Source organism: Pinus tabuliformis, chromosome Q (assembly GCF_031772625.1).
Source record: "Pinus tabuliformis cultivar Carrire ecotype Pingquan chromosome Q, CPIR1, whole genome shotgun sequence".
In the NCBI taxonomy this organism is placed as follows: domain Eukaryota; kingdom Viridiplantae; phylum Streptophyta; class Pinopsida; order Pinales; family Pinaceae; genus Pinus; species Pinus tabuliformis.
The window spans coordinates 701,148,882-701,163,983 of NC_142296.1; the positions used below are offsets into that span (position 1 = coordinate 701,148,882).

Here is a 15,102-nt window from a genome sequence, read left to right on the forward strand (position 1 = left end):
GGACCAGAGAGGCTGATAGATTTTTGCATGATGTATGGGAGAATGTGGGAGCACCCACATCTCAACGTAGGTAGAGGAGCTCACTTGAGAGGTACACTAGATACATGGCTCTTATGAGCGAATGTGTTGTGACAGATCCATCTTCCTTTGAGGAAGCAGTGCAACAAATGGTTTGGGTTGATGCCATGGTGGAGGAGTATGAATCCATAGTTCGTAACAATGTTTGGGATGTGGTTTCAAGACTGGAAGACAAGTCATTTGTGAGCTTCCAATGGCTTTACAAGGTAAATAAAGCTGCATATGGTAGTGTGGAGAAGCATAAGGCCATATTTGTGGCCCATGGATTTTCATAAGTAGAGGGGATTGACTATGATGAGACCTTTGCTCCTGTTGAAAGGTATTCATTGATTAGATCTATATTGGAACTATCAGCACAAATGGGTTGGAAGATACATTAGATGGATGTAAAGATAGTCTTTCTTAATGGAATGATTGAGGAAGAGGTGTACATAGAGCAGCCTAAGGGTTTTGAGACCTTCGACCATGAGTCGCATATGTGTCAGCTCAAGAGAGCGTTGTATGGGCTGAAGAAATCACCCCTTGCTTGGTACACCAAGATTGATAGCTACTTCACTGGGTTGGGCTTCACTAAGAGTGAAGAAGATGTGAACCTATACCACATATTGGTGGAAGGTAAATTGTTGATCATAGTTTTGTATTTTGACGATTTGATTCTGACAGGTGATGATCAGTTAATCAAGTCTTCAAGGAGGATCTTGCAAGATAGTTTGAGATGAGGGACATGGGGCTCATGCATTACTTTCTGGGCATGGAAGTATGGAAGGGTGATGGGGATTTGCTTGTGTCTTAGCGAAAGTATGCCAATGAGATACTCAGGTGATTCTACATGGAGAGAAGCAAACCCTTGGAGACTCCTTTAGCAGGTAACTAGTGGAAGGAGGATGTTACTTTGGGAGAAGTAGTGGAAGCTACTGTTTACAGGCACCTTTTGGGTTCACTCATGTACTTGGTGAACACACGACCAGATATGTGCTATGGAGTTAACCAACTTAGTCAAGCAATGGTTAGGCCTACCAAGATGTATTGGAAGGCGGCAAAGCATGTGTTGAGGTACCTCAGGGCCACTTCTCAGTATGAATTGTGGTGCAGACAAACAAAGGGAGTGACGATTCAAGGATTCGGCGATGCAGATTGGGTAGGGAGTCCATCCAATAGGAAGATAACATCAGGAGGGATCTTCAGTATTGGGTTAGTGGCATTTTCTTGGTACAACAGGAAACAAAGATCAGTGTACTTAGTTTGCAGAGGCAGAGTATGTGGATGAAAGTCAAGCAGCATGTGAGGCCATATGGATGAGGAAGATCTTGGTTGGTTTGTTTGGTCAGTAGATGGATCCAACTATGATTTATTACGATAATGAGAGTTGTATCAAACACTCTGAAAATCCTGTTTTTCATGATCGATCCAAGCATATTGATATATGATATCATCATCTCATAGATTGTGTATTGACATAGATTATGTTGTTAGAGTACATTCCCACGGAGGAGAAATATGCTGACATTTTGAAAAAGGCATTGTCAAGATGTAAATTCGAGTTTCACAGAGATAGGTTCGGGGTAGCTAATAATCCCTTTCTTGTTGAGAGGGAGTGTTGAGAAATGGCAACAAAGAATTCCAATTTAATTTGTCCTTGAATTAAACTAAGAATTAAAATTGAATTATATTCTCATCGCAACTTGTAAATAGTTAATTAAGTTTAATTAATTTATTTAGCTTAGGATTTTCGAGTTTGAAGTGTTTCTGTAGTCATGTATATGTTCTCCCTAAATTTTAGGGGTCCGAGATGAGTTTATTTGAGTTGTAGTTAGATAAATTAGTTTGACTCAGTTACAGATAGTTAAACTAGTTACAATTGTTTATGGAACTAGTAGAGGATTAGTGGTGAGTTGGTGCACTCGTGCATCCTTAGGTGCTACTCCAGCTAACAGAATATTCCCTCATGAGAAACTCATGCATGTCAGTTTAGAGAAATACCTAGTTGAGACTAGAGTGCAGGGACAATGTACTATCAATTGTATTATGATATGCATTGTAGATATCATGCATACAACTAGGAAAATGAACTAATTTGGATTGTACAGTTTTGAGGAGGGATTTCCCACATTAAATATGGGTTGATCCTAAAATGAATTGTGCAAGGAAATAATGGCTTGTCAGACAGAAAAATTGGCTAAGTATTGGCTTGACTGGGCTTGTGAGGCAAAGAGTTGATCACACTTGTGCATGAATTGTTCCTATGAGAACAAGCTTTTTATTATCACTCAAATTTATGATTAATGCAATAGATAGTTGGGATTTTGAGTAGTGGATTTATCCAGATAAATTATTGTGTTATGTTCCACTAATTATCTTCCTCATGTTCATTATTTTTTTCATCGATCTATTGGTTTTTGGATTTTAAAGAGTAGAGTAGATTCTTGTCTTGTGTTTTAGTACATTACATCAATTGTGAATCTACAAAAAAATCTACATGTGATAGCTGGGAGTGTCAGTGAGTTTCAGGTGTGTTAAGGATGGAGTGACAAGGTTATATGCTCGACAGTGCTAATGCATGCTAGATTTCCAAGGCATGTCACGTAGTGCTAGGGAATGCCAAAGCATGCCAAGAAATGTAGGGGTTGCTAAGACATGCTACATAGTGCCAATGGATTGTTATATGTGTCAGGCATTATGGCATGTCAAGATGTAAACTACGTTGCTCAATTGTTTTATGGCCATGGTTGGGCATGAGCCTTGACATGGTAACTTGTAACTTTTTAAGTTCGATAATTGAAATTATACATGAGTAGCATAAGATGAGTTATAGTCAGTTCTTAGGTGAACAAGGCATAGTCTAGTTGTAATAACTGTAATTTGGTCAAGTTGTTGTAGTTGAGGCAAGACTTGGTTGGGTTTCAAGTTGCAAAAAAAGTAAGGGTAGCTGTGAGGGAGTTATAGCGAAGGAGTGTCAGGGTGTGCAAAGGAATGAAAATGCATGCTAACAATACATGTTGAAAATTGCCAATGCATGTTGAGGAATGTTAGAGAGTGTTAGGGCATCACAAGGGAGAAGTAGGTCAAAATACATGGAAATGAACAAAAAAGTGTGTGTGTCAAGGAGTGTCAATGAATTCTAGGTGTCTCAAGGACAAATAATGTTAGGAGAAGGTCATAACAGGACTTGTAGGAGGAAAGCTGATGGTTACAATTATAAGGGGTTGGTCAAAGCAATTTCAGACAAAGGGAGACTTTGGTTTGGGCACAACACTATTTTTCCAATGACTTGGTTGGGTTACCAGGTTGAAAAATAATAAAGCTCTCTATGAGGGCATGACAATTAGGGAGTGCCAAGGTGTGATAGAGAATGACAGGAAGTACTATCACATGCTAGACAATTCCAAGGCATGTTAGGCATGCTACGTCAAGCCAATTGCTAAGGCATTTTGAGATGTGTAAGGTGCCAAGGTGTGGCATGAACTCATACTAAGGAGTGTTAGGGCCAAGTGCCAAGGAAACAAAAGGGAACACAAGTTTCAAATGCATGGAAATGAAGTGTTAGCGAGTTCCAGGTGTGTTAAGGAGGGAGTGACAAGGTATTCTATGCAGTGCCACAACATGCTAGAGTGCTACGGAAGCATAACAAGATGTGCCAAGTGCCAAGGTGTGGTAATGCATGCTAAGGAGTGTTAGGGAGTGCCAGGAAAAAATAAGGGAGCACTAGGTAAAAATGCATGGAAATGAAAGAATAAGAGTGTGCGACAAGGAGTGTCAGCAAGTTCCAAGTGTGCTAAGGAGAGAGTGACATGGTATGCTAGGTTGCGCTAAGTCATGCTAGAGTGCTAGGGTGACATGCAGCCAAGATGTGACAGGTGCCAGGGTGTGTCAACATGTGCTAGATAGTGTCAAGGAGTTCCTTGAAAACACAAGAGAGCAATAGGTCAAATTAATGCATGCAAATGAAAAAATAACAGTTTTTGATAGGAAGTGTTAGTGAGTTACAGGTGTGCTGAGGGAGTAACAAGGTATGGTAGCCAATGCTAAGGCATGCTAGAGGTAAGGGAGACATGTCAAGATGTACCCGGCTCTAGGGTGTGACAATGCATGCCAGGGAGTGTTATGGAGTGCCAAGGAAAGAAAAGCGATCACTAGTTTCAAATACATGGAAATGAATGAATAAGAGTGTGTTACAGAGAGTGTTAGTGATTTCTAGGTGTGATAAGGAGGGAGTGACAAGATATGCTAGGTAGTTCCAAGGAATGCTAGGGTGCTAGGAAAACATGCCAGGATGTGTCAGGTCGCAGGGTGTGCCAATGCATGCTAGTGAATGCTAGGGAGTGCCATAGAAACTCAAGGGAGAACTAGTTCATAATGCATGGAAATGAATAGATAATAGTGTGTGATGGGGAGTGTCAGTGAGTTCCAAGTGTTTTAAGGAGGTAGTGACAAGGTTATATGCTAGCAAGTGCCAAGGCATGATAGAGTGCCAGGGAATGTTAGGGAGTTCTAGGTTGTGCTAGGGAGTGCAAAGCATGCCAATAAATGTAGGGGATGCTAACACACACCACATAGTGCTAAGCGATTATTAGACATGCCAAGTGTTATGGCATGTCAATATGTAAATTGTGTTGCTTACTTGTTGTATCACCATGGTTGGACATGAGCCTTGACTTCGTAATTTGTTAAGTGGGATGAGTTGACATTGGACATGAGTAGCCTAATATGTGTTATAGGCAGTTCTTAGGTAAACAAGGCATAGTCTAGTTATAGTAACTATAACTTGGTTAACTTGTTGTAGTCGAGGTGGGACTTGGTTGGGTTTCCAAGTTTCAAAAAACGTAAGGGTAGTTGTGAGGGCATGATATCTAAGGAGTGTCAGGGCATGACAAGGAATGAAAAAGGTGTGCTATCACATGGCAGACATTGTCAATGGATTCTGAGGAGTGTTAGGGAGTGTCATGGAACACAAGGGAGAACTAGGTAAAAATTCTTGGAAATGAACGAATAAGAGTGTGTGCCAAGGAGTGTCAGTGAATTCAAGGTGTCCCAAGGATGAAGTGTTTTAGGAGAAGTTCAGAATAGGACTTGCAAGAGGAAATCCTATGGTTGTGATAAGGCATGGACAAAGAAATTTTAGAGAAGACGAGACTTTGAGTTGGGCACAATATTGTTTTTCTAATGAATTGGTTGGGTTCCCAAGTCACAAAAAAAGTAAGGTTATCTATGAGGGCATGACAACTAGGGAGTTCCAAGGCGTTATACAAAATGTAAGGGTCCCATGTCGTGGAAAAATGTAATTCTAGTTGTGATGGCATGACTTCCAAGGTGTTTTAGGTAATTCTATGGCATGCTAACATGTGCCAGATAGTGCAAATGCATGTCAAATGAGCTAAGATGCGCCAAGTGCTAAGGCATGCCAAGTTGTGCAAGGGTGTCACAATGCATGCCAAGGACCGTTAAGGCAACAAAAGGGAGAAACAAGTTAAACTACAAGGAAATGAAAACATAATAGGGTTAATAAGTCATCAATTTACCTTTTCCATGAGGGGCATGCTAGGCACACCAACACTAGGTACCAATAGGTGCCAAGTGCCAAGTGTTAGTGCATTCTAAGTGCCAAATATTCCTTTGTTACTTTTGATCTACTTTCCAATAATTGATCTCAAATAACTTTAATATTAAACCATGCCAAGTCATACCAAGTCATCTCAATGCATGCCAAACATGCTAAGACTTTCCAAGTGCCAACATGTGCTAAGTGCCAATGTGTCTCAGGGAGTGTGATGCCTGCTATGAAGTGGAAAGTCATGTCGAAGAGTGCTAAGGTGTGCTAGAGAGTTCCAATGCATTTTGAGGGCTATTAGGGAGCAATATGACAACACAAGGGAACACTAGGTGAAAATGCATGGAAGCGAATGAATATGAGAGTGTGTTAGGGAGTGTCAATGAGTGTTAAGCACTAGTAAGACATGATAGGGAATATCAGGGCATGTCAAGAAGTGCTAGAGTGTGATAGGTTGTCCTAGGGTGTGCTAACATATGCCAAATAGTGCCAAGGCATGCCAAAACATACCAGGTGCTAATACATGCTAGGATGTGCAGGGTGCTAGAGTATGCCAATATGTGTGAAGGCGTTTCAAGGAAAAAAAAGGAATAACCAAGTTAAAATGCAAGGAAATGAAAAGATAAGAGGGTTAATAAGTCGAGAATTTATTTTTTTCAAAAGGGGCATGCAAGGCACACTAATAATAGGTTCCAGTACATGCCAAGTACCAATGTGTGTTAAGTGCTAATGTATGTCAATGCAATATTAAGCCAAGGTGTTCCAGGGCATGTTAGGGACTATAGGGCATGCCAACACATGCTAGGGGAGTGATATGCTATGCTAGGGCATGCCAACATGTGCTTGTGTGTCCTACTCATGGCAAGATGTTCTAGGTATAAATATGTTCCAGGTACAAAGATGTTCCAAGACATGTGAGGTGCCAAGGAATGTTAGTATTTTCCAAGGCATGTTAAGGTGTACCATAAGTGTTGATGAGTGCTAGGTCTCTATCATTAATAGAATTGATAGAGCTTGATTATCTATTAAATAATATAGTTCCTACACACACTAGTGGAACTTTATCGAAATGGAATTTGCTAGATAATAAACCTAATAGAGATTAATCATGTGTTGACTCATAGGAAAACTATATTCTTCTTGAGGTAAATGATACGCACTAATTACTTCTTAACAAATTGACTCACTCTAACCATTATGGGCTTGGAAATATAGTGAAAAGGACTCCACAACAATGGTCTTAAATCATTATCTTTTGAATAAAAATATAGTAACAGGTACATAACGTCATCAAAAACTCATTGGAATGATCAATGATGATAAACATTTTTTTACCATCACCAAAAGTAACCAAAAGGAGCATTGGTGAGAGTTAATAAAATATCGTCACTAGAAGTGTCACCAAAGATAGAATTAGTGATGGGCCTTTAACAACCCTCATCAAAAGTGTCAGCGAAGAGAGAATTAGTGACGAGCCTTTCACGGCTCTCACCAAATGTGTCATTGAAAATGTCTTTGGTGAAAAACCTTTAAGGACCATCACTATATACACTTACAACAATGCTTTTTTAAGGACTGTCACCATATGCGACATTGGTGATGGACCTTAAAGGTCCATCATAGGCATGACCCTCACCAATGACCTTTTTTTTTTGTAGTGGTGGTCCATTTAAGATTTGCCTTAAATAAATGGTTATTATGAATGGCCTATTAGGAGCTTGAATAAATGGATGCCATTAACGTGAGCTACAGTGGAGTCATCAAACTATACCAGCCAAACTTGATTTAACATCCATCATCAGCGTACACTACTTCCCAGAAAATATGGTCGTCTTCGGCACTTTTGACAGTATCATCCATGCATATTTGATGGAGCATAGGTCACCACCGGGAAATCATTGCCTTAGTGGTTGGTTGTTAAGATTTTCCTTTCGACACTGTCTTTACCCACACAATGATTACTCAAATGCATCAGTCACATCATAGGTTGATACCCACGGGCACAGATTTGTGGTTAAGAGGAAATGCGATGGGAAATGAAAGTACCTTGTGAATCATGTTCTATACGACTCCCTGTGTGCAAGGAGATCTGATGAGGGATCTTGTGTGCCGATAATATTTTCGTCTACCAAATTTCATGTGGATCAGATTCACCAGGCCCATGTGTTCCTACGGTGGTTCGATATGGATTAGTCTATAATGCGATCTTTTGGAGATGTATCAATATGGAGAAGTCTATAATGGGACCTTTTGGAGATGGATGAGACATTTCCATGGATGATGGGTCATGGCAAAGATGATGGGGTATCAATATTTTCCTAAACGTACATTTTCATCTCTGGGAGGTCTGACAATGAACAAAAGCCATCGCCATCGTCTTGTCGGAATGATACTTACAGTGTGCTGCAATCAATTTGATATTTCAAATTTCAAATTTTAGCACACCCAGCAAAGCACTACATGAATGCCCGAAATTGGACACATCTATGCTATTCATGTGTTCTAAAAATAAATTTTTCACGGTTCGAATCCTCTTCGTATATTTTTGGAATTGTTAGGGGAATTGAAATTAAATTTTTTTATGCTATCCATGATTGTCTCTTTTGATTTTCTTAATTTTAGTTCACCGCAAAACGCAAATCCTTGCAAGCATCTAGACTCATATTGGGGATCCATGGGAGTTATGTTTCAATTCTGGCAGACAAAATGAGCATGTTAGTTGGAACTCTGGTGAGTCATTTACCTTATTTGGAGAAAGAAAAAAATCCCATTTTTTTAAGGTAACCATGGATTTTGAGAATTAAAGGAAATGTGCACGGTCTGGTTCTAATTTTTTCAGGTTAACCATTCGATTGTGGAGAGCTATGCATAAGGGGAAGACAATGCATATCTGACACATGCAATAGATGGAGCTGCAAAACCTTTTCTGTTCAGCCATGCCACTACAGTTGTCAAAGCCCAGAGTTTGAAGGTCTAACATATGGATTTTGTGTCCATGCGTCCCTACCAACAACTAGAGTCAATGGATTAATTCTCTCGGACCTTGTGTTTTTTGAAATATGTTGGTTGGTCATGCGATCAAGCGTAGTTTACCACCTGTATATTGATGTAAAATTTGTATTACATATGGAATTTCCTCGCATATGGGGAAGTGCTAAATGAGGAAGGGACAATATTTTATGTGGGAAACATTTATGGTTGGATTTTATCATTTTGTTATTTTTTATTTTTTTAAATAAATGTTTTTAATTAGAAAATTTAATATTTTTGAAATATATATTTATATATATATAGTTGTAAACAAATTTCGCCACTTATGGTGTAACTATATATAGTTGTATTTTTCTAAATTTTTATGAAAGGAAAGAAATCCCAATTATATCAATATGTGTTTTGTTTTAATATTTTTGTTCATTTTATTAATATTACCATTTTACATGTTTAATAAGTTATAAAAAAAATATCAAAATCAATATGGTAATTTAAAATAAAAATAGTTATTGTAATTATATAATTTTTTATTATTAAAGTTTATATTTTAATTTAAGGTAAAGTTTTTTATTATTTTTATATAGAAATTATTAAAAAATTAAAATTTAAAAAAGAAAAATGGTAACATCAAGTTTTTTTAAAACTGTGGTAAGAATGTGATGAAAAATGTAATTATATTCATATAAGTTTACTTTTACTTATTATTTCAATAGAATAATAATGTTTCTATAAGAGAATCTCTATCTATAAAACATTTACTTGGTTTTCTTAGTATAAGTTTTTATTAACTCATTCTTAAATATTTATTTGTTATTTTAGCATAAGTTTTCATTACTTCATTTTTAAAACAATTATATGGAAAAATATAATTAGATGAACATCTATACTTATTTTATAAATATGGAGATATTGATTTCATATATATAATGATCTATTGTTTTTGAAATAAACAAATAATATAAAAGCATTCATTAAATTTAAAGATTTGAATAATTTACAAGCTAGTAAGTTTCGGAAAAAATAATATTATATTAAAAATATTTTAGAATTCTAATAAAAATGAGTATACAACAAATTGAGATATCCTTAAAATGAAGGATATCAACAATCCAAATTTAAATTTTGCGATTCTTAGCCTCAAAGATCTCAGAAGTGTTTTGAAAATATAAATGTATATTTTATTTTTATTTTAGAAAAATAAATCAATCAAAAACCTTAAGAATACCCATACATTTGATTTTGCATTGGGTTTAAGCTCTACCATGATGAACCGTTGCCCATTATTTTTGTGTGTGGGCTTATGATTAAGATTCTCAACTTTAAACATGACTATAGTTGGTGTAGGGAACTTGCCATTTTATTATAGAGGAAATTTGTCATTTTACTTTTGAAAAAATATGATGTCTTTTTCTTGGTTTTTTAGTTCCAACATGAATTTCAATTATATATTTTTAATATAATTAAAGAATATGATATAATTGTTAATTTGCTTGATCATATAAAAAATTCTTAAAATAAGATATTATATAGTAATCTTTTTATGAAAGGTTAAACTCATGTTTACTTTCTTTTTATTTAAAGATAAATTTCTAAATATGTAATGCTCCAATACAATTATAATACTTGACCTTTCATTAAAAAAATTGTAAACCATGATTAGTGTTGGGTACATGTTAGAGAGGCTAAATTATTAGCAAAGGTTCCTTACTCATATACAAGGCATTCCTCCTTAAAACTCTATAATTTGGTACAAATACATTATAGCCATATTAACCTTTTGGACTTGGACAATAATTGACAAATCAAGGTTTAAGGATTTTGATGAAGGCATTATAATAAATAAAAATAACATAAACTTAATCAAATTTTCATTTTTTTATAAGAAAAAAGGCTTTACTTTTATTAAAAAAAAACATTTTAATAAAATGGTATATTGCATTAAATTAGATGATCAAGTGGTATATTTCATTAAATTAGATGATCGGTTAAATATTTTCTTATAATAAGGAATTTTTTAAAGAAACAAGGTTTTGGAGAAATTTTAAATATACCTAATTCATAAGGATTAAACATATTTTTAACTTTTCCCGAGCCAGTCTTTGGAAGATCATAAGAAATGATCTTGGCTTCTATGATTCGGCAAATATTAAATATTTTCACATTTATGATAGGAAACCAAGGGCATAATTTTTGTTACTTATTGGTGCCATTATTGTGATTACATCGTTTTTAAATTTTTTGTATTTTTTTTATGACATTATGACTAACAAGAAAATTAAATAGGATATTGAAGTTAGGGTTGTTGCCATCTCTACTTCCATCTCATATCTCTATCTCTCCTGATTCTTCCAGGGCTTCTGCGAAAGGGGTTGCACCGCCTACGCCCCTCACCATATCCTCTAACGATGCAACCTTTCAAGTCATTGTAGCTTCTCTTTCCAAGCGCCTGCATCAGATGGAGGCCCCATCCAAGTTTGTCAATTGAAACGTTGAAGTAAAAAATCTCACCCTGGAAGACTACCCGGGACCATCGTGTTCCTTGGTATTCGGAGCATCTTCCATCGACTGACTTAGATTCACATTTTCCTCAACACTAGGCTCCTAAATGTTATTCACAGCATCCCCAACTCTCACTGCCATTGGTCCATGTGCATTGTGCAATCCGAACACCTCCTTCAACACTCCCAACATTGTCATTTCGACCTTGACTTCCATATTTTCCACCGAATACCTCAGATTTATCATGCCTACATTCAACGTTTTCATTTCCTTCCACAGGAGTTCCATATCTTTTCCAAACCCATTTAGATGATCCATCAATGTCGTTATCTAGTATTGAATCTCTTTTACTACTAGCTTGGTTGAATTATTGATAAACTGCATTACTTTCCCGCTATGTCTGAAGTTCTCAGCTTCATTTCCACTGCTTGAGTTTGTTAATGCCATTTTCCTTGCAATTATTTCCTACCCCAAGACTATTTTTCTCCTAATCTCCATTGCATGTCTCTTATTTATAACCAAGAGTTTCGGTTGCGATGAGACTCCCATCGCTTCACAATCAAGTGAATTCCCGACCTACAAAAATGTCATGGCACACTCATTCATTTGAAGCACCATCACACTGTAAGTGGTTGATATGCCAAAGTACCGGAAATAAACTCACCTAAAACACCATTTAATAAACGGCTTGGTAAATTCCACTTGTCTCATTTCATTGTTGTTAAACATTGTCACACCCACCTGTTATTAAATACACTGTGTCCCTTGACAACTACCAACATTCCTGTAACCATCCCCGAGGTGATAATTAAGGAGTTATACCTCTGAACCACTCTTAACCCGATGGACCACCTATACTCCACTGTAATTTTAATTAATCCGCTCATTAAGGGACGTGACAAGTTGATACCTTGAGATTAATATGCAGTTTCTGTTGGGGTTAAAGTGCACCCATATTTTCCTGATGGTTCGTCATTTGATTATTCCCTCTTTTTACATGATAAAAATTGAAATTATCAAGCTTATTTAATAAAAAAGTAATCCTTGTTATCAATGGAGAAGGGTTGTCGTCAAAGGGTTGCTCGTTTCTAGATATCCTTATGCAATTTTGTATCACCACCAATGAGTCACCAATAATAATCAATTTTTGTATGCCTTTGGAGATGCTTATCTTTAGACCTTTCCAAAGAGAGAGAGCTTCGGCTTGGTTATTCGAGGCTTTCCCAAGTCCCCATGCATACTTTGTTTCATATTTTTCTTCGAGGTTAAATATCACCCCTCCTACTCCTGCCTCCCTAGGGTTACCTTTCGAAGGACCATCAAAAAATATTTGAACTTTCCCTATATTCATTTGCCATTCTTCAAAATTTTCCCCAGACAGTCTAATACGGAATGGAGGGACTTTATTATTCTTTTTTTTAATTGGAGGTACACTTTGAGTTTTTAGAAATTCTGAGCCAATCCTTTTCTTCTACTGATAGATCCTTTATTTCCTCTTCATCATATGCTCGAGAGGATATCACCTCAAATAGGAGTTGCATTCCTTTGATGGCAACAGATTACGGGGAGCACCATTTATCTTGTAAGATCACTTGATTTCGACAAAGCCAAATCAACCTACAAAGAAATTTTGGAACCGTCATCCAACATCGCATAAAAAGGGAGCTAGATTTCTTAGGAAAGGGATATCAAGATCGACATAGATTAAACATCACATTCCACTCATCAAGAATAGCAGATAGATGAAAAATAATAATGAGAGAAAATTTCCAAGTATCCATTGAGAAGGGGAAATAGAAAAAGAGATGCTTGATGGATTCCTCTACCTTGCCACAAAGCACACAACGAGAAGCCCCATGGATGCTTCTTTTCCTGAGGTTCTTAGCTGTCAGAATTTTCTCATGGACCAGCTCCCAACATAATACGTTGACCTTTGGGGGACCGTCCTCATTCCAAATCATTTCACATATTTGTGCTGGAGATGGAGAGGGAGGTTTTTTCTACTGATATTCCTCCTGAGGAGTTTAGATATCCACCATTTTTTGGCCAACTTTAGAATAGTCTCTTGCAATGTTACCATAGTCGTGATAGTCTATATATTTAAAAGGGATTTGTTCATAATCCAAAATTTGTTTGTGTTTCCATTACCCCAAGTTTACGTTAATCTCCGCTGGTAAGCCTTTTTCCAAATCAACTTCAATGCATATTTTAGAATAGGGAAATTGGGAGCCCTTAGGTTTAGATTTATCCAAGTATTTTCCCAGACCATTTCCAATAGCCCTGAAATAGTCATCGCTCCAACAAGAGATAGGAATCCTAGGGAGGTTGACCCAAACTGAAATAGCATTGGGAATGTCTTCATCCGGATTTAAATCCAATGTCCATTTGTTCAAATACACACCTCTTGATCCAAATAAATAAGGTCTATTTCAAAACAAAAAAATCTTGATCTTCTTTGAATTCAAAACAAGAATATGAAGAATCTGTTTCCCACAGTGGATAAAGAAATCTTTCCTTTTATCATAGATTTCCATGTTTGGCTCATCCAAAATTCCATAGACCCGGGGGGTGGCCACATACCAATGAACTTGGCAATAAGAGCACGTTCTGCATAAGCTAAGGAAGCTTTTTGCACACCATCCAGTAGGGTGACATTTTTTACTTGAACGTTTCACTTGAAAAAATTGGACAGGGCCTTCGTCAGACATAGGGGCTTTGAAAGAGAATCTACCATGACTTGAAAGGAAACATCGTCAGAGGAGATAGTGAGGGGTAGAGGGGGATCACCCCCCTCCAGGGAATCCATTGGAAGAATCAAGAAAAATAGAGATTTGAGACAGAAGCAGAGGCGGCAGCAACCCTACCTCCGATATCCTATTTAATTTTCTTGTTAGTCATAATGTCATAAAAAATACAAAAAAATTAAGAACAATATAATCACAATAATGGCACCAATGAGAAACAAAAACTATTCCCTTGGTTTCCTATTAGAAATGTGAAAATATTTAATATTTTCCCAATCATAGCATCCAAGATCATTGCTTATGAGCTTCCAAAGACGTAGCTTGGGAAAAATTAAAAATATGTTCAATCCTTATGAATAAGGTATATTTAAAATTTCTCCAAAACCTTGTTTCTTTAAAAATTTCCTTATTATAAGAAAATATTTAACCGATCATGTAATTTAATGTAATATACCATTTTCCCGGATGCAGGTGCACAGGGGATATGGTAATGGCACGCGCCATCACGTGGGCAGGTGGCATGCCTACGGTGTCCGATGGTACCATGAGCAACAGGGTATTAACCCACTTGAATGCAGACGGCCGACGGCATTAATGCCTGTCTACTCGGCTCGAGGGAGAAAGATGGTTTTCGATGCAGAGAAAAGTTTAAAACAGAGCAAGCTGGATCGACAGAAGAATATGTGTGCACATTGCAGTGAGACCCTGGTCCGCTCAGACGGAAATGGGAGTGAGAATCTGAGGGGTATTCCGCCGGTTTATGAGCCTGGTAAGCACACCACCTGCAATGGTGTGGAGCTGAGGGCGCTGGTGTTGGTTCTTGCAGCTGTAGGAGCTCAGAGTGCTTGTGTTGGTTTCCAGAGAGGAAGGAGTGCTGTAATGCCGAGGGAAAGGCCGCGAATGGGTAGCCGAAGAGGGGGAATTAGAGGTAGGGCCCTCCCGCAGCATAACGATTATAATTCACCCTCTTCCTCCATTGAGGTAACGTCGTTGCCTCAGAGATTTCAGGGCAGCAATGAGGAGGAGGGAGGGCATAATGGCAGAAGCCCAAATTCTGAAGAAGGGCAGATGGAGCTCCCAATGATCAGGTATCGGCTCCCCTGCCCTCAAGTTAATTCCACTTTGGTTGTTTCTATAATGATAGAGCCTAGCGTCACTCAGAACATGGAGGCCGAGCCTCGGCCGGATGGGCAGCGCTCCAGCAGAGAAGAATCTCCAATTGCGTGCCTTCCGGTTGGAGCTGGA

General features: G+C 37.6%; 1 non-coding gene across 1 annotated transcript; it reads right to left on the reverse strand.

The window, feature by feature from the left end:
• Positions 1-14,042: 14,042 nt before the first annotated feature.
• On the reverse strand, positions 14,043-14,185 carry LOC149221479 (small nucleolar RNA snoR2/U65). The gene has a single exon (XR_016249994.1). It is a non-coding gene; the product is annotated as a small nucleolar RNA snoR2/U65 (small nucleolar RNA).
• Between the last annotated feature and the right edge of the window lie 917 nt (positions 14,186-15,102).